The sequence below is a fragment of the Tiliqua scincoides genome, chromosome 6 (assembly GCF_035046505.1).
Source record: "Tiliqua scincoides isolate rTilSci1 chromosome 6, rTilSci1.hap2, whole genome shotgun sequence".
Lineage (NCBI taxonomy): Eukaryota > Metazoa > Chordata > Lepidosauria > Squamata > Scincidae > Tiliqua > Tiliqua scincoides.
In genome coordinates this window covers 47,822,269-47,834,674 of record NC_089826.1, presented here as the reverse complement: position 1 = coordinate 47,834,674, position 12,406 = coordinate 47,822,269, and positions in this window count along the sequence as shown.

Genomic DNA, 12,406 nt, shown 5'->3' with positions numbered 1-12,406 from the left:
GGCTGATAACCTAAAAAGATAACACAGGCCAACACACATTTTGCTTCCTTAAACGTTGCACCAATTCCTGGTTATATTTGGGGTGCTGATTCCAAAAATGGCATCCGTTTTGCCCTATCACATCTAGTTTTGGAGACACGGCAATGCTTGAACCATTAGTGAATGGTTCAAGCAGCTTCCTCATGAGGAAGCTACTTGAACCATTCACTAATGAGGCTATACTATATCTCAAACTAGATGTGATAGGGCAAAACGGATGCCATTTTTTGAATCGGCATCCCACATTCATATCAAACCACCATAAAGTTTGGGAAAAACTTTTCTGATCCTCAATTTTGTAGGCCTGTGTAATCAGACTATTGAAAAGCTGAACTATTATCTACAGAATATCAGATTTGTTTTATGTGGAATACATAGTACATTTCTCTCATGACCACAGTCCACATATAAGTCAGCAGCGGGCTATTAGTTCCAGAGCTAATTTTGTCAACCAAAGAATCAGACAATATTTATGGTTCCCCATTATGATTGCACAAGCTGAATGAGGATATGATTGGCAGACATATGGCTCCACAGAATCAGGTCTAAGAGAATAGCGCTATATTCATTTCACACTATGCTTTATACATGGGGTCTCATGCAAAAGAATATCATCACTTTTTCACATGCTCCCTCCTCTATAAGGTCACATCATGGTCATGTGAATGTGTTCATCATATTATTCATATTTTTAATTCACATGACTTAAATGCTAAAGGTATGTAAGATCATTCTAGCTGAAAAGTGTATTTTCATAACTTTCACAGAGGCTAAAACGTTGTAGGACCATATTTTATCCGGAAGCTGTTTGTTGTTTGATATTGCAAGTGGTAGTGTAAATAGGTATAAACAAATAGGTGGTTTCTTATTATTACATAGCAGAAATACTCAGAAGTGAAAGCACAGCTGAATGGAAGTAATTTCTTTTTTTTTAAAAAGTCCCTTTTGGCACAATTGGCTATACAATCCTTTCTTACATATAAGTGGCCTTTCTATACTTGCTTTTTTCTTTATTCCCCTTCCTTCTTATGTTCAGCATTTCATAGGGGAGAATGAGGCAATTATTTAAACTTCAAGTGAAGAAACAATAGCTATTTAAATGACATTTTATGCATGCTGAACTTCATTATGCGTGTTGGAAGCCATTATGTTTTCAAAAAGAGATGATGAACATTTAATCATTTCCATTTACTGACTGTTGCGTATCTATGGCTGGATCTATGTCCTTCATAAGCAACTTGAAAGGTTGAAGAATGATTAAAGTAAATCTAGACAGAAGAAGAACCCAAAAGAAATGTATAACTTTGCCTGCAATCCTAGTTCTCTTGAAGTTAATGGAAACATCTCCAGTGGTAGTGATGGATGTGGACCAAGGTTATTGGGGTTTGGGGGAGTCCCCTAATGCCCAGTTTCCATGGCTGTACAGAAGTGCTTTTCAGCCCGTGATACCAATACCATTATAGTACTTCACAGCATGGTAAATGGTTTTTTAATCCACTGACATGGTGAGCTAGAACCTCTGGAAAGAGGGTAGCTTCACAGAGATTCTCTCTGAGGGAGCCAGATCAGAGCCAGATCAGCACATGAATATCCTTAGGATTGACATTAAGCAACCAAGGTTCAGAAAGGTTGTTGTCCCATCTCCAACCTAGTCCCAAAGGAGTACTCAATGGACTGGCTTATGCCAGTTTCAGCAGATAGGCTGAAAGTGGGCAGCTGGTGGGCTACTAGATCTATTGTCCAGTAGATGTCAACCAAAAGGAGACAAAATGACCTGTCTGCCTGGTGATAACCTTCTATAATGGTTGCAATTTCAAAGCCTATTTGAGAAGCCTCTTTTGTACTGAACCTTATACTGACAGTTCCCTAAAGTGGAAGAGATGAGGAAAAAGAGGGAAGTGAAGGAGCTCAATCATCATATGCCCTCTTGTATTTATGTTCTTTCTGTTAATGTGACATCTCAGCAATTCTCCAAACCTTACGCAACCATTCCCTGATTGTGGGAATTTCCACAGAATGTCATTTGGAAACAACGAAGAAGGTTGCTGCTGTTAATAATAATAATAAACTTTCTTTTTATCCCGCCCTTCTCCCCAAAGGGACCCAGGGCGGCTAATATATTAATATATTCAGGGTGGCTAATATTAATATATTCAGAGTTAGGTTCTGATGTTCTTTATTAAGCAGTATCAGTATACAGGTCCAACCTTGTTATACACGGATTTGACTCAACACAAATGGCCACTGCAAATGAGAAGGAATGTAGTGATCCCTGGAGAAGGGGGAAAATGCACCCCTTTAAAATCAGTTTAAAAAACTGAATGGCCCTTTAATAGCCTCGCTAATGAGAGAGAGAGGACAGCTGGCTGACAATCCATCAATTCTTCTCTCTTCAGGTGACCCCTCCCTTCCCCCTGAGCACATGAAAGAAAGGTGATCACTTTGCATTGGTGAAGCGAGGGGCTGAGTGAAGCACCTTTCTAAGTGCTTGGAGAAGGACTGATTGATGGATTGTCTTCTTAATGACTCTTTTCTTACATCATAAAGGTCAGCAAGGCTGTTTTTAAATCATCAGAGTAAAGGAACTTTTTTTAAAAATTGATTTGCTTTCCTGCGTTTTTTTGCCATCCTTGTGAGTTTTGTGAACGGAACCCAGAGAATAATGAGGCTCAGCCAGTAGTCAGAATATTTATGGGACTAGATAGAATATTTTAATTTGTTATTGAATTGATTGCAGAAACATTTAGGGGCAGGAGGTCTGGTCTAGAGGGTAGAATAATAATAATAATAGGTATTTATATACCGCCTTTCTTGGTCTTTATTCAAGACTTTATTCAAGGCGGTTTACATAGGCAGGCTTTATTTAAATCCCTTATTAAATAGGGATTTTTACAATGTGAAAGAAGGTTCTTTCTTTCAAGAACCACTACATTCAGGTGTTTCATTCCGATCTGGCTTCACATTCTGGCCTCCATCCTCCCACGCTCAGAGCAGATGGAATAGCTCGGCTTCAGCTTGTCAGCTGCTTCAAGGTCGCACAGTGCCGGTGGCCTCGAACTGGCAGCCTTGTGGATGTTATCTTCAGGCAGACAAAGGCTCTACCCTCTAGGTCAGACCTCCTGCCCCTAGACTAGACCTCCTGCCCTCCTAGACCTCCTAGAACCTCCATTTGCCTGAAGATAACATCCACAAGGTTGCCAGTTCGACCTTGCGACCATGCGACCTTGAAGCAGCTGACAAGCTGAGCCGAGTTATTCCATCTGCTCTGAGCGTGGGAGGATGGAGGCCAGAATGTGAAACCAGATCAGAAAGAAACATCTGAATGTTGAGGTTCTTGAAAGATAGAACCTTCTTTCAATTGTAAAAATTCCTACACAGATTTAAATAGCCTGCCTATGTAAACCGCCTTGAATAAAGTCTGAGGAGAAATCTGATGACCAAGAAAGGCAGTATATAAATACCTGTATTATTATTATTATTATTAAAACTCTTAAGACACTTATCATTCTTAAATAAAATAAGACACAAGGTTATCAACAAATTCTTAATTATTCTTATATGTTTTCTTTTGCTGGTATGGTCCACATCCTCATCAGGCCGGTAGCCAGGATTCTAAAGATGGGGGGCGACTATTTTTTCAGGGGGGGCAATTATGTTGGGTATCTATACTGGTGTGCAAAATGAAGGGATAAGTGCAGAGAAACATCAAAGACCCGTAACTCCCCCAAATTTCATGAAGAGAAAATATTTTTTGGGGGGGTTATTGAAACACACATTCATTATCTGTAAAGCAATGTAACAATAATCAATGCATCTCTGTATGCAATGTAAAATGTATTTGTCTACATAGAAATAACATGCAACATATCCTTTCATTTTACACACCAGCACAATACACAGGTTTGCATCCCTGCAAAAGAAAAACATATCACTGTGATACAGGTAGTACTTGCTTGTATTGAAAGCCTTTCATTAACTGATGACACATTGCTGATACATTGAAACATACTAAAATAAAATTTATTTACATAAAAGCAAGAGGAAAGATATGCAAGTCAAATACAGTAATGTCATTGGAACATTAGTTTTTTTTTACATTATTCATTACTTTTAAAAAGCAAAGTACAGAAGATTTGAATTATTGAATCTACCTAGTAGAGCTGAATTCTCCTATCTTTCTGAAAGTTGAATCTCCTTAGAATCAGGGGTGGATCCAGTGTCTGTATGGGGGGGCCTTGAGTACTACTTTCAGAGCCCAGGTCAACCAGGTGCTCCAGGTCTATCAACTGGGTAGACCTGGATTCCTAATTGAGCTTATAGCTTCTGTGGCTATTTGCTGGGTGGGTAGACCTGGGTTCATGCCTGGACTTCTACCTGTTGTGTAGACCTGGGCTCCCATCTGGACTTGGAACCCAGGTCTACCTGCTGGATATACCTGGGTGTTACCAAAAGGGCTGTTTTGTTTAGGGGAATTATTACACTGCCCTTATTGGAATATTAGGATCATAGGCTGGATAACAAGATGGCATAATGCAGAGAAATTCCCTTTTGCTTAAAGAGGAGACTGAGAGAAAAAGAACTTTCAACAAAAGATTTGATTACAAAAGAACAAAGGTAAAAATAATGCACATGGAGAAATGATATTTCTTGGTCCTAATGCTTGAATCCAATGTACCTAGCTTTCATGGTGGTTGCGTGTGAAGAGTATTTGGTGCATCGGAGGAAATCAGAAAAAGGAAGGGTTGTAGGGAAGGATTTTAGGGGTCCTTGCTCTGCCAACCCCAGCTGCTAACTAAAGATGGGGAGAGAAGGGGAGAAAAAAGGGGGGAGAAGAAGGGAAAGAGTTCTAGGCACAAGATAGTTACCTGTCCTGTAGTTGGAGTGGGGGGGGGGGTCCTGTAGAGAGGACTCTCTGACACAACACAGATGTGTTGGGCCTTGGAGAGAGAGAGCATGTGAGAGGAAGCCCTCTCTTATAAGGGGTTGGGAGACAGACTGAGCTGGATGGTAGCTTGGTTGCTAACACAAGGCTGGATGCTTGGAGTATGTATACATTTGAATGGGGATCAGGATGTCAGTTATCCAATGGGGTCAATGGCTGGCTTCCTAAAAGGGGGAACTTACAAAGACTGAGTGGAAACAATACCAACACAAAGCAGTTCAAGTTTGCATACAGTAATGTAGGAGATGCTCAAACAGTGATTGGATTAAAACACAAGACTTCCTCCCATAATGTATGACTGTGGGGGGGGGGGGGTTGTGTAACCATGGGCTTCTGTGTAGGTACAATACAATGAATCGTAACACCAAAATCATTTGCATAAACAGTGATTGGATTAAGACACAAGACTTCCTCGCATAATGTGTAACTATGGGGGGTAGTGGTTGCGTAACCATGAGCTTGTGGCTTGACTAGAGTCCTGGAAATGTGACCTGTATGCTGGGAGAACAGTTTAGCTTGCATGATATAACCAGATATACAGAAAATCACAGCCAAAAGGTAAAAGGGGATTTTCACGTAACATGGGTTGCAGATTGAGTTTATAGCCTCTGTGGCTATTTGCTGGGCAGGTAGAGCTGGGCTCCGTCTTGAACTTGGAGTCCAGGTCTACCTGCTTGAGTAGACCTAGGCTCCCGATTGAGCTTATAGCCTACATAAGAACATGGGAAGAGCCCTACTGGATCAGGCCAAAGGCCCATCTAGTCCAGCTTCCTGTATCTCACAGTAGCCCATCAAATGCTTCAGGGAGCACAAAAGACAGCAAGACAAAACCTGTGACCTGGTGCCCTCCCTTGCATCTGGCATTCCGAGGTAGTCTACTTCTAAAATCAGGAGCTTGCACATACCTATCATGACTCATAACCCATGATGGACTTTTCCTCCAGAAATTCCTCCAATCCTCTCTTAAAGTCATTTAGGTAAAATGCCATCACCACTTCCCATTGCACAAAGTTCCACAAACTAATTAACACGCTGGGTAAAAAAATATTTTATTTTCTGCCCTAACTCTCTCAACACTCAATTTTAGTAGATGTCCCCTGGTTCTGGTGTTATGTGACATGGAAAAGGGTATCTCTCTCTATCCACTCAATCCATTCCCTGCATAATTTTGTATGTCTCAATCATGTCCTCCCTCAGGCCTCTGTGGCTATTTGTTGGAGCCCAGGTCTACCTGTTTGGGTAGACCTGGGCTCCAAATTGAGTTTATAGCCTCTGTGGCTATTTGTCGGGTGGGTAGACCTGGGCTCCCATTCCAACCAATCTCCTTGGCACCCACCCAGTGGGTGTTTCCCTGACACCCGATTTTGCTCTCCATCCCGGAGAGCAAAGTTTCTGGAGGAAAAATCCATTATGGGTTACAGCCATCCAGGTCATCCTGCAGTTATTTTGTACATGTAGGATGAAAGATCTCGTGCAAACCTGTTTCCACTGTACACTGTTTCAGAGTAATTTTCTGCATGGATCTGTTACTGGTGGGCTCCATAGTTACTTGGGAGAAGGAAGCTTCATTGAATAACCAGTACAAATGGGACTACTTCTGATTAGAACTGCAAAGGATTGGGTTGTTCTGGTAAGCCTCCCAGCTGCTGTGCATGATCCGTCTTTCCACTTCTGTCCCCACTCTCACACAGTCCATTCCACCCCCTCCCATCTTTACCTCACCAAAGGCTACTGAAAAAACTCCACAGTCAGGGAATTAGAGGGCAGGTCCTCTCCTGGATTGAGACCTGGTTGAAGACCAGGAAACCGAGAGTGGGTGTCAATGGGCAATTTTCACAATGGAGAGAGGTGAAAAGTGGTGTGCCCCAAGGATCTGTTCCTGGGACCAGTGCTCTTCAACCTCTTCATAAATGACCTGGAGACAGGGTTGAGCAGTGAGGTGGCTAAGTTTGCAGAAGACACCAAACTTTTCCGAGTGGTGAAGACCAGAAGTGATTGTGAGGAGCTCCAGAAGGATCTTTCCAAACTGGCAGAATGGGCAGCAAAATGGCAGATGCGTTTCAATGTCAGTAAGTGTAAAGTCATGCACATTGGGGCAAAAAAATCAAAACTTCACATATAGGCTGATGGGTTCTGAGCTGTCTGTGACAGATCAGGAGAGAGATCTTGGGGTGGTGGTGGACAGGTCGATGAAAGTGTCAACCCAATGTGCGGCGGCAGTAAAGAAGGCCAATTCTATGCTTGGGATCATTAGGAAGGGTACTGAGAACAAAATGGCTAATATTATAATGCCGTTGTACAAATCGATGGTAAGGTCACACCTGGAGTATTGTGTCCAGTTCTGGTCACCACATCTCAAAAAGGACATAGTGGAAATGGAAAAGGTGCAAAAGAGAGCAACTAAGATTATTACTGGGCTGGGGCACCTTCCTTATGAGGAAAGGCTACGACATTTGGGCCTCTTCAGCCTAGAAAAGAGACACCTGAGGGGGGACATGGTTGAGACATACAAAATTATGCATGGGAAGGATAAAGTGGATAGAGAGATGCTCTTTACACTCTCACATAACACCAGAACCAGGGGACATCCACTCAAATTGAGTGTTGGGAGGGTAAGGACAGACAAAAGAAAATATTTCTTTACTCAGGTCTGTGGAACTCCTTGCCGCAGGATGTGGTGACGGCATCTGGCCTGGATGCCTTTAAAAGGGGATTGGACAAGTTTCTGGAGGAAAAATCCATTATGGGTTACAGCCATGATGTGTATGTGCAACCTCCTGGTTTTAGAAATGGGCTATGTCAGAATGCCAACACAAGGGAGGGCACCAAGATGCAGGTCTCTTTTTATCTGGTGTGCTCCCTGGGGCATTTGGTGTGCCACTGTGAGATACAGGAAGCTGAACTAGATGGGCCTATGGCCTGATCCAGTGGGGCTGTTCTTATGTTCTTATCTTGTTTACAGATGGGATGGGGACAGCAGAGGGGTGTTTAAAGAGAACTCACCAGCAGCATCCTCATTTTTTCCAAGGCTAACATTTTAAAGGGAACGACTCAAGACTCTAGTCTTTTCAAGTCACAAAAATGCTCTGGGCGACTCAGAAAGTGCCCCTGTTATGACTCATTTTCAAATCAAGTTGCGGGGGCAGAAACTTTTGTCTCAAGTCAAGCTGTCCCTGACTTGTCAATCCCTGATAATGATGCAGTGGTGGGGATGAACACAGGAGATCTCCAGTATAAATACCCTTGGGGAAGTCATGAGTCAAGCCTTTGGGATCTGTCCAGGGTTCCAAGGAAGAGCTGAGGACTTCCCCATGGACTTCCTTCAAACAGGGTCTCAAAAACAAAAAATCTTTCAGAACTTTATTATTCTGCCTCAGCATTTCTTAGTTCATCAAAATCCACTGTTTACTATACATCTGAATTAGGCAGTAGAAGAACCATCTATTGGAAACAGTCCCTAGGCTTCTCATACAAGCTTTGTTTTGACTGTCTGGTCTCATTACTGTGTACTAAAACTCTTCTATCTTGTCTGTATTCTATGTGTTTTAACCATATGTATTACTTTGCAAGAAAAGTTGCAACTGACTCCGTCACTTTAAATTTAATGATTTCTAAACGGAGTGTTTATCTGGTTCATGCCCCTTCATCATAGTCATTAACACTCAAATCTGTTCAAAGCATATGGACTACTGTGGGCATAAGAATGAGTATATGTTTTCGAAAGCTATACACTCCAAGGGCATCCACTGAAAGTGAACCTGCATAATAGTAGGACAAGTCTTGGGTGCGGTATTGATTTCATTAAGAAGCTTCAGATTTTAAACACAGCTAAGATGGCAAACAAGCTGGACAATATTTGCATGCCACTGATAAGCCAGGAGTTTTTTTATTGTTTAACAGCTACCTTTTTCCCTATGAAGGAGCAAGGATCTTTCAAGAATCCTGGGGATCCATTCTCAGTTAAACATAATCACCGCCTCATCCTCGTTCATTCATCTCAAGAAGGTCAAAGCTGAGGTGAAGTGATAAGGCAGTCTAATGCTTGTTGTGGAATTGTTCAAATTGCAACTGACAAGATTATTCTAATGAATTTACAGCCCAATCCTATCGAAATCCCCACTTGGTGATGCAGTGATACTGGCGTGGCTACCACTGTACCCTACAGAGGACTGTCTGCTGGAGACCTCCTTCGTGCAAGGGGACATTTGTCCCCTTGCCCTGAGTGAGCCCCAGTAGCTGTAATGGGTCAACTCAAACCTGCATTAATGATATTGCTGGTGCAAGTCTACATTGATCTGAGCAGTCCACTGATCAGGCCCAGGAAGTGGGTTTGGATATGGGGTGCATGCCAACGTCATCAATCCTGCCCCTCCTGGGCCTGAGTACTAGCACTCCAGTACTAGGACTCTCTCCACCCTTAGGTTTGCCATTTTGCCTAAAATGATGCTTTTCCTCCAATTTCTTTCCTTCATTTTTCCTCTGATGGGTGTCAACAGTTACCTTTACTTGCCATTTTTAGGCTCCTGCTGGGCTTGGCTCCACTGCTGCTGGGCCAAACCTCAGTATCAGATTTTCCCCATGTTCAAGGATAAGCAGTTTTGTGACATCATCTGATCCCATCTAAGTGTTTGGGATGCAACTGTCCTGGCTGTCCTACCATCTCCACACCATACAGCCCCACTACTTGCCTTAAGCACTCTTCAGAGCTCTTTGATTAGCCCTTTGCCTCAGTTGCCTGATTCTGCCCTTATCTTCACTCTGCCTTCACTTACCCTTCCTTTCCCTTTGGCTGGAATCTTATATATATTTTCCGGGGAATAAGCCCATTTGAACACAATGGACTTACTTCTGAATAGACATACATAGGATTGCACTGTAAGTTCTCTCTCTTCCCCTCCTTCCCCATTGCTATCTCATTCAGGGACTTCACTGCCACACTACAATATAAATGAAATTACAGTAAATTGGCACAATCTCTCCTTGTTTCTTTATCAGTTAGATAAAGAAACAATCAGCTAGAAACCCCAAAGAGAGCTTGAGGAATCGCAGATCTGCTTTTCTTTCCTTAGAAGCAAGACCATAGCAAAAGCTTGTAAATCAAAATAGCAGTTTGGGTAGAATACAAAAAAGCACTTTTCAGGACTGAATATCAATGTAAAATAACAGACATATTTATTATGTATTTATTCGATTTATATCCTGTTTTTCCCCATGAATAAAAGATGCCTGTTTTCTATGAGGGACTGATTTTTGTTGTTGTTAATGCAACCTGTTAGCTGTTTACTATATTAGTCTGGTTGTGGCAGGCTTCAAGCCTGTTTTGTAGCTACAGCTATTACAATTCTAGAGGCATATGCCATTGGCTTAATGGAATATTGTACCAGTCGGTCATAACTCTCCTTTTTGCAAACCTTAAATTACACATTGTATGCAAGATTTGTTTCCCCTGAGGTTTTTTCTCTTTAAATTAAAAAATAACAGCAGGGAAGAAGCAAACTAGCAAGCAAAGACAAAATCTTGAACCATCAAACTGGCCTTAGGGGTTCAATACTTAAATAAAAGGCAAGAAGCAAGAGGCAGACATTCCTAAAAGAAATTGCTGCTGACAAAGTCAGGTGGCCTTGAGACATGATCACATTAAGCCTGCCAAAAGCGCAGCATTAGACAGTACACGAAAGTCCTGTGAATGATTTTTCAGAGACAATTACACACTAAGAGGTGGAGGAGAGAGCCTTAGTGAAGGGGAGGCAGCATTAAAGCTGCCTCTCCCTCTCCTTTGTCTAATCACCTGGTCAGAAGTGTGCTCCCTCCCACACAGTAATTGTATAGCAAGGTATGTATCAGTGTGTGCTGAGGGAGAGATATGGTCATTTATTTTGCTTCTCAGGTAAGCAGCAGTGGCAGCTGATCAAAATAGGAGCTTTACAGCCCAATCCTATTCAGACAGCATGCCAACAGCATATGAATGAGGTCTATCATATCCTAAACCTGTAAAAGCAAGGCCTCATCAATGGCACACCAATGTATCAAGGGGCAGAAGTTAATTTGTTAACAAAATGGGGAGGCCTGGATATCAGTAGGAAGGGTCTCACTTCATCACTGATATAGTGGGCATTAGGCAATTGCAGCATGTGACACTCACAACCATATTCCACACTCCTAGTTACAAGAGATGCACTAGCTGGAAAGTATGGCTTTTTCCCAATTCCTGAGGTTTTAAGTGCTGGTAAAATGCAATTTCTTTGCAAGGAAGCATTACTGTATTTTAGGGCCAGTAGCACAGAATGGGATCCATTGGACTGTCTGTTTTTCAAAACATTGCTGAGTTTTTACTGCTGCTTGGTTCAATACTATTCAGATTTATTTTAGAGGTGTTCTTATGGATGGATGCTTAATTCATTTAGTTACAGTTTTATTTTGAGATTCATTTTAAACCACTTTGGGTAGCAGCCTATTGACAAAAGCAGCAAATACATTACATTTTAAAAGGAAAAAGGAAAACAACTAATTTGGGAAGGCACCTAAATTTCTTGCAGGAACTGTATATTTATTGCACAACACTGGAAAGTCTCTGCTTTGGATGAAAAGTTTGGATCTATGCCTCTGATCATTGAATCAGTCTAATTACAACAGCCTCTTTTTTTATGTTGTTCTGACTAGTAGCAAAGGACACCCAAAGTCAGGAGCAAACAGAGATTGGCAAATCCAGCACGGCTTGACTCAAGTTGAATCATGAGTCTCCACCCACTTTAACTCGACTCGAAAACGAGTCCTAACTGGTGAATTTTTCAAGTCACTCAGAGCATTTTGGAGACTCTAAAAGACTCAGGTCCCAAGTCTTTTCTGTAAAAAGGTCAGCCACAGAAAAAAAAAAAAAACACAGAGTGGCTGCATGGGTGTGTGTGTGGGAGTTCTCCTTTAATACTTTCCTGATTTCCTCCCGCCTTCTCCCCTTACTCATCCAGGAAAAAAAAACCTTCATCCACTGATAAATGGTTCCTTCATAGGTGGACAAGAGAGACTACCCCCACTGGCCCCCTCATGCAAAACCAAAACATTAATCCTTCCTTGCCTCCTGCTCACCTGATCTGAATAATGGCCCCACAAAGTCTTTCACACTGCAAAACAAAGTAAGCAAGCACACCCAGACACAGACAGACTTGAGTCTGCACGCGTGGGAACTCGTTTCAGAGTTAGTGGCCTCAGACTTGAGTCAGTGGCAGAGTCATTGACACACCTGACATTACACCAGTGTAATGAGACAACCAAAAAATATGTTTTTGCAACTCAGACTTGAGTCACCTGACTTGAGTTCCCGGAGCAAACAGATGACAGAGCCAGGTTGCTGGAGGCCCTGGAACAAAGCCCCACACTGTGCCCTACATCATGTTCCCCATCCTCCAGATGATGCATTGGGGGCCACCA